This window comes from Centroberyx gerrardi, chromosome 22 (assembly GCF_048128805.1).
Source record: "Centroberyx gerrardi isolate f3 chromosome 22, fCenGer3.hap1.cur.20231027, whole genome shotgun sequence".
In the NCBI taxonomy this organism is placed as follows: Eukaryota; Metazoa; Chordata; class Actinopteri; order Beryciformes; family Berycidae; genus Centroberyx; species Centroberyx gerrardi.
Window position 1 is genome coordinate 10,888,602 of NC_136018.1, and position 11,564 is coordinate 10,900,165.

Here is an 11,564-nt window from a genome sequence, read left to right on the forward strand (position 1 = left end):
TTTGCCCTGATCCTATTACGGCAAGGGAATGATTGATGAAGCTCCAAACTTCAATGACAGAGACTAGCAACTAAACACAGACAGACACACACACACACACACACACACACACACACACAGAGGGGCCAAAGCAGGACAGTGAAGAGAATGGAAACTCTTACAGCAGTGCAAATTCATCATCTAATGGCCCCAGTGAAAAAGTTTGGTTGCCAGGCACATTTATTGAAAATGAGCAAACCAGTGTGCTGATGGAAAAACGGCTGTTAACTAAGCGACCGCCACACTCGCATACTACTACACCGTTGCATTTTAATTGCATATTACAAATGCACATAAACAATTTCTACATAGTTTATTCTCATGGCGTAAACAGAAACCGACAACTGCTCTCAGACGCACACCAAAACACACACGTCCTCTGTGTCCCAGTCATTCATTCACTCGCTCACTCAGAGCAGCCCATCAGTAGTGGGCTGCCTCGGTAAACAAACAGCGTGCTACTGCCTCCTGTGGCTTCTGCGGCCGGGAGCCGTATGGACACAACCCAGGACAGCTGCCCATAAAAGACACATACATCTGTATCAAGCACCTGTCCCAACTGTGAGAGTCACTAACCGTAAACCACACTGGTGAATCTGCCAACTGGACACACAGCGGGACACATTAACTAGGCCTCGGGACATGTCACATGGCCAGTTTTGAACACAAATTTTGAACAGTCTACATATTTATGTATATGAGTGTTCACACTTTCTAACACCCCTCTTGCTGTCGATTTCTGTCGCTCGCTCTTTCACAGACAAGCAATGACAGAAAAGTAGCGACAGTGAGACAAAAGGAGGGACAGAAACAGAGAGCGAGCCCTGTGATAATAGTGCGATGGTATGAGAAGGCCCCTTGTACATCAGCACTCCCTAAAAACAGCCTTACTCCTCCGAGCCTGTCTGTCTGATTCATTAGTCAGCTGGGTCCTGTGTTTGCTTAGCAGATACCCTGCCTCAAGATGAAAAGTTGGCCTGACATCTATGTCCAACTTTTTCCATCCATCCTTCCCAGAGAAGTCACACACAGAGAGGGAGAGAGAGAGAGAGAGAGAGAGAGAGAGAGAGAGAGAGAGAGAGAGAGAGAGAGAGAGAGAGAGAGAGAGAGAGAGAGAGAGAGAGAGAGAGAGGAGCGAGAGAGAGAGAGAGAGAGAGAGAGAGAGAAGCCTCCTCTGCATCAGCGAGACTGATAAAAACCAGAACATACAGACAGACAGCACCACTGATTTAGGAACCAATAGAATGTGTGTGTGCGTGTGTGTGTGTGTGTGTGTGTGCGTGTGTGTGCGTGTATGTACGTGCGCCTGTTGGGTTACTGCCTTAACACTGAGGAACAACGTTGCATGGCAAATACTTTGTGGGAGTAGCTTTGTGGTTTTTTGTAGAAAACATACTTCAGTGTCAGTTCAGGGAGAAGAGAGTTGTTCAAATCAGCCTGTTCTGGTGCAGAAATATGATTATATGAGTCACTCAAGTATGATTATAAGAGAGTTATACCATGCTTATGGGTAAATTGTTTAGGTCTACTGGATAGCTTCACTAATACAGGTGCATGTGTGTGTGTGTGTGTGCACCATGGGTATGTGAATATGGTGTGTAGGCATGCATCATGTGTGAAGGTATGTGAGAGCCATATATGTCGGTGTGTGAGAGAGTCACTTGATAGAAGTTCATTGTGAGCGTGCTAAGTAAAGGAACCGGGGCCCCCGTTCTCCCGGGCCACTGCCGGTCCCATTGTCCCCCTGCCTCCGTGGATAAATTCATTTTGACAACCCTGCTAATTGGATAAAACCAGACTGGAGCCTCCTCCCTGCGCTCTCACATTCCATCTGCTTTCTGGCATGGAGAGGACATAGAGCGAGGGGGAGAGGGAGGGTGGCAGGGCAGGGTAGTAACTCCTTCTGAGGAGCTGAGCTGTTGAATATTTATCACCTCTCACCCCTCATCCCCCCCCTCCTGCCTCTCTCCATTTCTACCCCCCCTTTCTCTCCCCAGTTTTACGTCTTTTTACACCCCCTGGCCCCCCTCCCTCGAGGTTCTCCAAACACCACAAAGCCCCCCCTTTAGATAAACACATGCGGTGTCAAGTGTGAGGAGTGCCGGGGTTCAACTGCCCCGCTCGGGCCCGCGGCCCACAATGCCACGCTGCATAGCTGCCATGCGGGAGGCCGGTTGCCCCTGGCGACGCTAACAGGCAGAACGCACCTTAATAGAGTGGAGAGTCATTGTAAAGCAGTGAGCCGGCGCACGGACAAAGACCCCGCGGACCCCCGGAGAAAGGGGAGACGCTACTCTGAAGGGCCCGGGGAAGAGCTGATGGGCCCTGCTCAATGGCCAAAGAGGAGAGGGGGGGCTCAATGACCAAGAGGTTTGAGAGTAGTGTGTGGAGAGTTTTTTTTTTTTGGATGGGGGGGGGGTGTTCAATGCATTTGGGGATTGATGTGAGATGGGTGAAGGGGGTTTGCGGGGGCAGCGGGGGGCGGAGGGTGGAGAGGTTGACTGAGAAAGCAGAACGGGGACTCAAATTAATAGAGGGGATGTCAACTGGCAGGCGAGCAGGAGGAGAGAGCAGGGCCTCGTCAATGAGAGGGTGTGTTTGAGAGAGCGTGTGTGAGAGCGTCGCTGAATGTCCCAACATATTTTCCCCTCACTCTGTCAATCTGTTTGCTGGCCTCTTGGTCTGGCTGGGGTTGTGCTGAGTGGGAGAGGATGAGGAGGATCCAGCGAGTGCTTAACAAACTGAAAACACGACCCGGTCTACCAGCACCTCTGTCCCACCAGGCCAACATGCAGGGAGAGAGGAACAACAAGGCAACAAAAAAAAGAGCAGGCAAGGGATCTTAGAAAGTTACACATAGACGAAGAGAGATTTCGATCAGCTCCATCATCCAACAGTCTAACAGCATTAATTCATATTTGGCTGGGCGGTATACAAGTACGAACAAATGTATACATTTGTTTATTACCATAGTTATCAATATCTCATTGTTTGTTTGTTTTGTTACCCATTTATACAATATGATCATGTTTTTTTTTTTCAACAGATTTCCACAGTATAAAGACCAAACCATCTGAATGGAGGAGAAACTTGTGGGAACTGACTGTTTGGAGTCATGCAATTTTCAGAAAGTATAATTTGTTTTGGAAAAAACGAATTCCACCATGTATCATCATGGTGTCAAAAATACGAAAAATATGGTAACGATATTTTTACCATGTCGTCAACTGCTAGATGTGGCATTCTCTACTTCAGCCTGCCATGGATAATGCTGCCCATTTGTTTCCATACTTCTCTCCTGTACTGCACACATGCAAAAAAACTTGGCAATGATCAAATCCAAAATCTATTCCCATCCATCACTTCGTTATCCAGCGACGGGCTTTCTTGGACAAGAACAGAACATTCTTATTAAGTCTTATCTTGGCACGGGACTCTGCCCAACAGGTGGAGAGGGGGGCGATCCAAATCCTCCACTCGAGCCATCACTCGTTCTCATGCCATAAAATTACACATCAAAAGCATCTAAGCATCTCTAACGAGGTTGAGAAATCCCCCCCCCCCACCAAACACGCACACACACATACTCACCCTTCACAAAGTATTAACGAGCTATATGCCCGACCCTCCCTCCCCCCCCCTCCCCGACACTAACGAGCTACAGAGCGTCTCGGGGATTAACGAGAAGGATCTGGACAGGCCTGCAATGGAAAAGGGGGGGGGGCGTTCTAATCAATTAGGCACCGCTGCATTTGCATAATTTAGATAACGAAGCCGAATTAACCGCAGAGAGCTAATTACGGTGCCGTGGTGAACACACCCACCGACATTCCTGCGCCCGGCGTGGGATGCCAGCATGCCTACCAAGGCCATGGGAACGGGATCGTGCCTCCTGAGGGAGACTGAGCCAGATACACCAAACAGCAACGCACGTCCCAGCAGCCCATCACACTTGCAGACAAATACACATACACACAAAAGCCTGGTTCTCCTCATAATATGCTCAGTATATAAAAAAAAAAAGATTAGTGCAATATATTCAGAGTGAGAAAGTGAGAAAACGTGTGTGTGTGTGTGCGCATGCATTAGTGTACGTGTGTTAAGACTCTCTGGGGAACGAAGACCATTTCTGAGAAGCTTTCACCAAGCGCCAAGAGTCTCACTGCATAGTCACACACTACCTAATCATTCCCATACAACGCTGGGGCCAAACTAATGCCCACGATTTCACAGTACTCGTCTCACACACACACACACACACACACACACACACACACACACACACACACACACACACGCTGTTACATATTTCATTTACCCGCACCCTTTCTTTCTCTGCCTCTCTCTCTCTTTCTTTTCTCTCTCTCTCTTGCAAGACACACATACGCACACTTGATGACACATAAGCAAGCAATCACACAAACTCCGATTACATGGTAAAAGTATACTCACAGAGGCACATAAATATGCAGACCTCAGGAAGTTTTTCCAACACCAAATGTCAACACAAAAAAAACAGGCTACCACTTATCCGTGTCCCGAGATGATAAAACACAAACGCATACATGCTAAAAACATACAGACTTTCATAGCCGTACATATATGCAGCCTACTGCCTGTGTGTTCCTCCATCATAGGGAAGGGGGGGGGGGGGGGGGGGGGGGTAGAGGGAGAGATTGAGGGGAGAGAGGGAAGAAGGCAAAAGGAGGGAGGGATGGGGGGGTTAAAGGGGCCCCCAGCTCCTTTGGCAGCTCATGCATCAGAGTGAATGGAACCAATTATAAATCAAGAGCAATTTCTCCCCATTATTCAGCAGGAACCAGAAGAGAGAGAGGGAGAAAGAGAGAGAGAGAGAGAGAGAGAGAGAGAGAGACGCTGCCTGGCCCGACTTTCCTATAACTCTCTCTGGGAGACGAAGGGAGGAAGAGGAAGGGAGAGAGGGGGAGAGGGGGGAGGGAATGGCTAGAGAGTGAAATATTATATGAAAAACAGATATGAGGAGGCATTAGGAAATTGAGATAAGGCAGAGCCAGAGAGGGAGGGAGGGAGAAGGGGGGAGACAGAGGGAGAAAGAGAGAGAGATGAGGGAATGGAGCAAGACTGTAAAGTTATGCGAAACAAGAGGAGGGAAGGGAAAAGAGAAAGACTGTAAAGTTATATGAAAAACAGATATGAAGAGGAATTAGACAACTGAGGTGAGGCAGGAAATTGAGCAGGAGAAGAAGTGTGGAGTAGAGCGTCAACTGTGTGTTAGACGGAGCAGTAACAGACTGGTTATTCCATGGTTATAAAGGGAAAGCTGCAGGGTCTGAAAGAGTTTCTTAAGAGGAGAAACAGCTGGAGGAGGCTTGTTTCAAAGAAAGCTCTCAGTTTCAGAAGCTGGATTAGTGTGTGTGTGTGTGAGAGAGAGAGAGAGAGAGAGAGAGAGAGAGAGAGAGAGAGAGAGAGAGAGAGAGAGAGAGAGAGAGAGGGTAAAGCAGAGTGGGATTGCTACCATTTGTCCTGTCAGTCAGGGGCATGGATGCTCTCTATCGTACGGGGGAAAGCTCTGAAATATCATAAAATAAAATCTCACACATACGCAAGCACACAGTTGGACAGCAGACAGAGGAGCACTGTTGATGGAAAATTCCAGCACTGATAACCTCAGGGGCCCACGAACTAACTAATCTGGTGCCCAGTGATTTATTCTGTTGAATCATGTCTTCTCCTGCCAGTTTGACATTCTTCGATGATGAGTTTTTCTCTCTGGGGCAAAACTTGAAATCTTATTATTGGTTAAAGCCCTGGAACATAACCCAGATTTCCTCGACGCTTTCAGTTTTCTGGGACTTTTATTGTTTCTTTCGCTGCACAAACACATGCATACAGTCTAGCTTGTAAAAAGATGTGTGTGTGTGTGTGTGTGTATGGAAGTGCATGAATACAGTAAGACGGCCTGTTCCAGGTTGTAGTATGTGCACAAAAACTGACTGGTAGACCCAGAAACGCCAAACTAAATCAAGCAAACGAAATGAAGCAAAATTCAGGTTTGTGTGTGTGTGTGTGTGTGTGAGAGAGAGAGAGAGAGAGAGAGAAAGTGAGTGAGTGAGAGAAAGTGAGAGACAGACATTGAATGGTTGCAGTCAGAGTGCTATCTTGTGCTTGTGTGTGAATGATCTATTAGAGGGTGTCTGGGTTGCTCTTGGCTCGTAATAACGCTCCCTAATCTTTGTCCAAATATCTGCTTTGCACACACAGGGCTATTTGTCTACACACACACACACACACTGCTTACTTAACCAAGTCTGGAGTTGATCAGTGATCTAAGAGCACTACGCCACTAGTCTCACTATGGCAAACAACACAATGTGTGTGTGTGTGTGTGTGTGTGTGTGTGTGTGTGTGTGTGTGTGGTTGGGTAACTTTATTATCCAATCAGGAGCTTAACTTTTACTTTAAGTACTGGAACAAATCAACTCAATTGCTTTAGAAGACTTTGGATAATCTCTATATATAGACAATGAATGAAAATGGTAAGAGAGATCTAATTATTTTTTATGATATAGCCATAAACCGAAGATGGGCATGTCCAGATATGGTCTTGGAACGTTATTTAAAATCTAATAAAAAGAGTTATGTATGAGGAAAGTTGCAAACTGAATCGCACATTTGTCTCTCAACTGTCCATTTTCCAGCTGGCGCATTTCTCCCTTCCCTGTCCCCGTCTCGACAATCTCATTCTGCTTGATCGTCGCCTATTTTATTAGCCTCTATAACTTTCGGTCAGAATTTCCTCTCACCATTCCCCCCCCCCCCCTTTTTTTTTTTTTTACCTCACATTCCTCCCCCCTCTCTGTGGTCCTGGCTGAAAGGGAGGAGGCCGGAGGGGAGAGGGGAGAGGTATGCAGCCCCAGGGGAGGAGACTGGACCCTGGCCACCTGCTGCTCCAGGTGTCCCTCTCTGGTTCTCCATGTCTGACTGGACACAGAAACCCTCCGGGGCACGAGGCCCGAGCCCGAGCCTACAATCTGTCAGCGCTCGAGGCCTAATGCACCGTATGTCAACAGGCCAATAATGTTCAGCTCGGGGATATCAGGCGGCCTTATTTGGCGATGAGTGCGTTGCTGGTTTATGAAAAGTACGTTATCCCAGCAAAACCCTCTCTGAAATATGAAATGTAAACTACCTCTCTCTCTCTCTCTCATACACACATTCTTTCTCTCCCTCTCTCTCCCCTCCTGTCTTCCTTTCTCTCTTTCGGACACAGTCACTTCACACGACCATGCAGGTGATCCTCAGCGGAGGCAGGTTCAGGACCAGAGTGACAGGCAGCACATTCCAGCGTGAAGAGATAATCCTGATCGGACAGGAACTATCACTCACACACACAAAAAAACAGGTACACACACACACACACACACGTACACGTACACGTACACGGGCGTGCACGCAGGCCCACAGATTCTGCCTGCAGGCTGTTATGACTGCATGAGTGTACCCGCTGTCGTAGAGATGAAAGCATACCCTCAGGAAGGATTTTTTTCTCCTTTGTCAATTAACACCAACGTTACACCCTCTAAAATAACAATACAGTCTTCCAGAACCACAGGCAAAACTTGGGAACTTTGGCATAGTCACAAACAGAGGATCCAAGTCAAATGGAGTCGAGCCAGCAGGGATAGCAATCGATATGGAATCACTGCCTGTTTGTTATATTGAAATGCATTTTTCTATCTAAAGCAGACTGAGATTTACATCCACTATGCATGTGGATGATTTAAAAACACAACATACTTGTGCAGAGAAAGAGACAAACAAGTTAAAGCCTATCCTTCAAGAGATATGAAGACATTACATCATACTTGAAAATGGCAGAATTAATGTCAGAACCAAAATAAGCAATGAATGAGAAACTCTATTGCCATTGGGCGCATACCTAAATCCACACAGTAATTTATCTTTATAGGCTATGATACATATGAAAGCTATGGTGCTATGGCCTGGATGGTAAATTACTACCAGCCGCTAGCCAAATGGTGGTAAAATTGGCAGCTTTGTCTCTTCTAAAAGCCACTTTGGCAGGTAACTGTGATCAATCAACCATAATTACAAGTTCCTACCCTAGTCTAAAGGTGAAAGTGGCTGGTAAGGTTTGACATGCACTAGCATCTGGAACCAGTGGACAAAAAAGTTAATTTCCTGGCCAATAGGTGAGATTCACCTACAGCTGGACATGGCCTTCAGTGACCAACAACCAAAACAACAGGACCAATCTACACTTCTAATAGGCCAGTGTCAAACTGCATATGTCTTCTGCTTCCAGGTAATGTCCATTGTTTTGACATGGGACTGCAGCCTGGATGCATTCGTTCATCAACATATCCCTAACAAAAAACACTAATATTACTATAACATTCCTATAGGGACTTATAGTGCATCTGTAGGTTTATCTACAGTATGTTTATCTGTTTATGGTGACCTTATGGTATTTTTTTATCCCCTATGGTACTATTATATGATTTTCTGTGGTATCATAGTAGCTGCATGATATTTTAACTAAGTTTTGCCTGTTATATGTGCATAGTATCCATCTAAAATGCATTATAGACTACTAAAGTTAAGTTGTGCAAGGGACAGATAATGGCTCCTCATAAGCAAACAAATAAGGTCAAGGACTGTGAGATACAGGCAGATAATCAGACTGGAATCAATTAGTTCAACTTTGATCCACCCGACCGCCAATGATGATCAACAACAACAACAAACCCAACAAACCCCGCCACTAAACAACAAGAGGCTCCTTTTTCCCCCCCAAGACCAATTAATTCCCTTATGCTGTGCGCCTAATTGGAGGAGGCCAGGCCATTCGTTTCGACTTTTAATCCAAGTGACATTGATTCAGCGGGAACAATCAAGCCCTCTTGTCTGATGCCATGTCTGTCACTGAATTGCCGAGGTTTCTCCATGCGAGCCAGTCGGGGCTAAATGTAATCCAAATAACAAAACGACACCTGGGGTTGGAAACTTGAGCCCCTGCGGCTGTTCCTGCGGCCCCCTCCGTGTCCATGTACCCCCCCCTCCCTCTCTCTCTCAAACCGGGCCCCGGTGACTGACACCCCGGCCAAGACTCATTAGCTGCCTCGAGGATTAAGACAAACATTTTCTCATTAAATCATCCCTGAATGAGAAGAGGATGATATCAGAAGTATAGAGAGAGGCTCTTGACAGCTAGGCAGGATGCTGCATTCCGCGCTGCATTGATGGTTCAGAATAGCTGAGCAGCTGTCAATTTATTGGAGGCCCTAATTAGGTTATTCTGACACTAGGACTTTGGTCTGGTGGCGAGGGGGACTGGGACTTTAGAAATACACGCAATTAGCGTTGTTATAGTTTGCTTTATGCGAATAATAAAATCTGCTCGGTCCATTTTGTGCAGAAACAAGCTAATAAAGAAAATGTACACAGGAATGTAGTGGAGATTAAACCCACCTAAATCCAGTTAACCCTAATTTATGTTGTCAATAACCTGTACCCACATTTTTAGGGTGACATAAATCTTTAAACCGTAAATTCATGTGCATCATAGTAAATAGTATGAAACTGATGAGTTATATGAAGAAAGGGTATTTAAGAGGGGAAAGCATTATACTTTCCTGAAAATATTGTTGCTTTGTGTTTATATTAGTAGTTACTCGCCTTGTGATGATGACCGACTGGAGCTTTTAAGTTAACACTACATCACTGCACTCCAGCGATGATATGGGGGTAAATCTGGCAGAGCTCACCATGTCTGTTTTCTGTTACCCTATGGGAGCGACTATAGGCTGAGGCCTGCAAAACCCAGGCACCTTTTCCCCAAAAACACACACGAAACTCTAAAAACACTGCTATGAACCTCTCCTACGTGTCACACAAAGCCCATCCCTGCCAAATACCTGTACAGCACTGTAATATTTGGCAGAAATTAGCTAAACCAAAACGAAAAGTTATGAAAATATGGACGCAGAGCTCGTTCCATCAACAACAGGCTAAGTCCCAAAGCAAAGTTAACATTTCTTTTCCAAGAGTAACATCCTAAACCGATAACCAGAGCGCGCATTTACACCCAAACACTGGAGATATTTGCTCCGAATACTTTTTAGCAAAGTTATCGGGCATCACTCCGACGAAGAAACAAAACAAATGTTGCTATCATAGTAGTCACCAGCATGCAACATGGTAGTCTAACCCCAAAAATCACTAGTTGTACTATTTATGAAGCAACACATGCGTTGGTAAAACATACTGTAGGACTGCAACTATGTAGTAAAACGCATACATTTATCTGTTACTTTGTAATACATGTTGTTACGCAGCGCAACAGCGCAAAAACATGAACCGCTTGAAGGGATAAAACTTACCAAAACTGCTATATTTGGTGCTCACACCTTGTTTTCACAACCCGATCTTCAGTTCTCCTCTCTTCTATGTTGAGTTTAGTCCGAAAAACAACACTTTTTACTTCTCTTTTCCCTCTAAAGCCTTACTGCTTTAGTAATTTACTGCGATGCCACCGACATTTTCTTCGGCTCCCCAAGTTCTCACATTGAAAGGCCGTTTTTGGATGACTGAGCTCTCAAACAATTCTCCCTTTTGCGACGCCTTTTCGGGTCCTCCCACTTCCCAAGCAGGAGGAGGGATCTGAACAATAGGGACTGGCTCCCAAAATCCCAGAGTTGGGTACAGCTCTGCCGTTTCTACCAACTGCAGATCCTTACACACCAGTTCTGAACACTTTTTAGTGATAGTGCGTACAACTAGAGCTGGGGCCACTATTTACCAACCACAGGCACTATATCTACAGGGGGAAATGTCTTAAAAACTAGTTTTCTTCAGGACTACGGTGTCCCGGTGGAGGAAAGTGCGCCCCCTCCCCCTCCTCCTGTTCCCCCTGATTTGGTATGCGTTGGTCCCCACAGAGTTTGTATTGACCCCCGTCCATTGAGGCCTGCAGGCCCTCCAGTGCAGCTGTGCTGTGTTGTGTTGTGGACGGGACGGGCCCAGTCAGGGCCATGGAGCACACACACTCTCTCATACCACAGTGATCACAGCACGAACCCCCCCTGCGCTCGCTCTGGAATTCTCTCTCCACTTCAATCAGCGCACTTTGAAACGAGGGGGCCAAACGGAGCCATTCCTATCCAGTTCATTAATAACTGACTATTCGGAGATCACAGGATTTGATAGGGGGGCAGTTGGTGGGAAGCTGGCAGCCTCTCGCCTCCGTGAATACAGGAACTCCCACCATGTACCTGAGGGGTTATTGCAACCCAGCAGGGTGTCATTCACTGACAAGCTGTGGCATTTTATAACACCTGTTGCTCTTGTTCAGGTGAAAGTGTGCACGTGTATGTGTGTGTGTGTGTGTGTGTGTGTGTGTGTGTGTGCGGTTGGTCCCTGCCGCTCTTTTTGCCCTGGTGTGTTTTCATTAGAGCTGATGCTGTCAGCAGGAGTGTTGATTAGATGCCATTTTGGACTTTGGTTTTGAGCTTTTCAGTGAATTC

At 46.3% G+C, this 11,564-nt stretch overlaps 1 protein-coding gene across 1 annotated transcript in view; it reads right to left on the minus strand.

Annotated features, from left to right (window-relative positions):
* Positions 1–10,606, minus strand: part of boc (BOC cell adhesion associated, oncogene regulated) — a 26,354-nt gene extending 15,748 nt beyond the window's left edge. The window contains exon 1 of the mRNA XM_071913744.2: positions 10,422–10,606. The gene's annotated coding sequence lies outside the window, so the exon portion shown is untranslated. The remainder of the gene's footprint in view (positions 1–10,421) is intronic.
* Positions 10,607–11,564: the final 958 nt, after the last annotated feature.